The following is a 3,153-nucleotide window of genomic DNA, read 5'->3' on the forward strand; positions in this document are numbered from 1 at the left end:
AACACTATGGGGCAATTTAGCATGGCCAATCCACCCTAACCTACACATCCCTGAACACTATGGGACAATGTAGCACGGCCAATCCACCCTAACCTGCACATCCCTGAACACTATGGGACAATGTAGCACGGCCAATCCACCCTAACCTGCACATCTTTGGATTGTGGGAGGAAACCGGAGCAAACCCACACAGATACAGGGAGAATGTCTGAATGGGCTAATTTCTGCTCCTAAGTCTTATGGTTTTCTCCAGCACTTCCCGGGATAGATTCAAGAGAAGTAAATCTCTTTGGTGGGTTCTGACACAGAGCAGGTGCAGGCGTGATGGGGAGAATGGCCTCCATGAGCATTTTGGAATACATTCCCTCCAGTGTGGAAGCAGGCCATTCAGCCCATTGATTCCGCATTGACCTTCCCAAGAGCCTCCCAAGCCCGTACCCCATCCCTGCATTTCCCTATACCGCACACATCCCTGAACGCTAAGATGGCCAATCCACCCTGACCGGCACATCTTTGGACAGTGGGAGGAAACCCACGCAGACATGGGGGAAGAACGTGCAAACTCCACACAGACAGTCGCCCGAGGGCTGGAATCGAACCCGGGTTGCTGAGGCAGTGCGATAGAAGTGCTAACCACTGAGACACCCTCCGTGGTACCGTTTGGAGTGCGTTAAACCCAGTGATGCATTATTCTGGTCTTCTGGAGCTCACTTAACAGAGCTGAACTGGCAGAGGAGAACTTTCCAGAACTTCCCCTCCCGCCCCCATGTGAAACTGGCCACGGGCGTCCCTTGACCTTGAAGTCGATACAGAGAAATTGCAGCCTCAGGATGAAGGACAGGGGTTTGGATTCAGATGAGGAAACGTTTCTTGACTTGGGGGATGGTGCATCTTTGGGATTCCAACCCCAGGAGAGCTGTGCTTTGTGGCTGAGTGCCAGTTCAAGACAGAGGTCCAGAAACAAGGAAAATCAAACGATATGCAGATAATGCAGGATGTTGGAAAATCTTGTTCAGTCCTACCCCCTCCCTGTCCTTAATCTTTCTGCTTTACTTTGCCATTTGCTGCCAATCATTTCTGTGCACGTGTTTGCACCATCTACTGGCTACTGCAGGAACTGTTTGTGGTTCCTTTGCAATGCTGGCATGTTCTGGAGTGATGTGGAGGAGCCAGTGGGGTGGGCAAAATTGAAAGTCACCCAACACCAGGTTATTATCCAACAGGTTTATTTGGAAACACAAGCTTTCAGAGTGTTGCTCCTCCACCAGGTGGCTGTGGAGCAGCACCATAAGAGACAGAATTTATAGCAAAAGATTACAGTGTCATGCAACTGAAATGATACGTTGAACAAACCTAGATTGCTATTAAGTGTTTCATTTTTTTTAGAATGGGTTGCAGGTTTCGCTTCATTAATATGAAAATCCCAGATCTACTTTTAAGTCGCATTCTCGAGATAACAAGGTTTTATTTTTAAAAGTGACATCTCAGCTCGGTCAATGTATTAAAGGTAGAGTTAGAGTGTGCCTGTATCCTAATCTTGAGTCAGACTGGTTCTATTTCCAAAGTGGAATTTATAAAATATTACATGGATTGACTGTCTGTATTGACTGCTTGCAGATTGTGTGCTTTTTGAGCGAAATAGAATGTATCTGCAAATATAATTCTGCAAATGCACTAGAATACCACTTTAACATATTGTCTGAGCTGAGATGTCATCTATGTTACAGAGTTAGGATCAGAGTAGTGCTGGAGAAGCACAGCAGGTCAGGCAGCATCCGAGGAGCAAGAAAGATCAATGTTTCGGGCAAAAGCCCTTCATCAGGAGTGAGGCTGGGAGCCCTCGGGGGTGGAGAGATAAATGAGAGGGGGTGGCGCTGGGGAGAAGGTGTTTGAGAGTGCAATAGGTGGATGAAGGTAGGGGGTAAAGGTGATAGGTTGGAGAGGAAGGTGGAGTAGATAGGTGGGAAGGAAGATTGACAAGTCATGAGGACGGTGCTGAGCTGGAAGGTTGGAACTGGGGTGAGGTAGGGTGGGAGGGGAAATGAGGAAACTGGTGAAGTTATAGAGTTCTTAAATGCTAATTGTGTTCTCTACACAGGGATGCTATCACACACCGCTGAGTATTTTCGTTTCATAAACATTACCTGTGTTTTTAATTAAAGAGACAGTTTACAAGCAGAGATAATTGGGGCAGTCTGAGGACAACAAAAGTGAGTGCAAGGTAGGAAGATGGACTGGGAGGGGACTAAATTAAAATAGATTTGCATGTTAATAAACCAACCCACCTGTATTTGAATCAGCTGTTCTGCCCAATATTTCAACAGAGTCTGTTCCCAGCACAAAACCTGTCACCGTGATCTGTCTGCGCACACAGAGTTGTACATATGGTTTCATGGAATAGAATCCGTACAGCGTGGATGCAGGCCATTCAGCCCATCGAGCCGACACCGACCGTCCGAAGAGAATCTTGCCTATCCCTGTAACCCTGCGTTTCCCGCGGCTAACCCACCTAGCCTGCACATCCTCGGACTATAGGAGGAAACCGGAGCACCCGGAGGAAACTAAGCAGCCTGTCTGTGCAAAGTCTGGAACTGAACCAGGGTCCGTGACGCTATGGGATAGCAGCGCTAACTACTGAGCGATCATGCCCGCATAACATGAAACTTTAAAGTAGTTGTAGGATTTGGGAACAGACAGCAACAACTCTGATCAGTCTGTAAGCTTTTGTTGCAAGATGACACTTAGTCCTGGTCTATGTGAAATTAACATGTTAAATTGTAACTCAGAGGCTGTTTGGGTGCTGTTTTCTTCTGTTTAGGGTATACGTCCAGTCAAGTCCAGCACAGGATCGAGGAACTGCACCTTATCTTCTAATGGGCGTAGTCCTCTTACAGGGCTCAATGGGGACAGACACTAGAAGGACATTTGTCTTGGTGGAATAAATCTAGAACAAGGTAGTACAGTCTCTGAAAAAGAGGCAAGCCATTTAGTAGAGTCATGGCGTTGTACAGCACAGAAACGAGCCCTTTGGGAGTGTCGCTGGACAAAGAGACCTTGAGTGCAGGTTCATTGTCCCTTGAAGGTGGAGTCGCAGGTAGACAGGGTAGTGAAGAAGGCATTCGGTACGCTTGCCTTTATTGACTAGTGGTAAAA

Source organism: Chiloscyllium plagiosum, chromosome 37, assembly GCF_004010195.1.
Source record: "Chiloscyllium plagiosum isolate BGI_BamShark_2017 chromosome 37, ASM401019v2, whole genome shotgun sequence".
Classification (NCBI taxonomy): Eukaryota; Metazoa; Chordata; class Chondrichthyes; order Orectolobiformes; family Hemiscylliidae; genus Chiloscyllium; species Chiloscyllium plagiosum.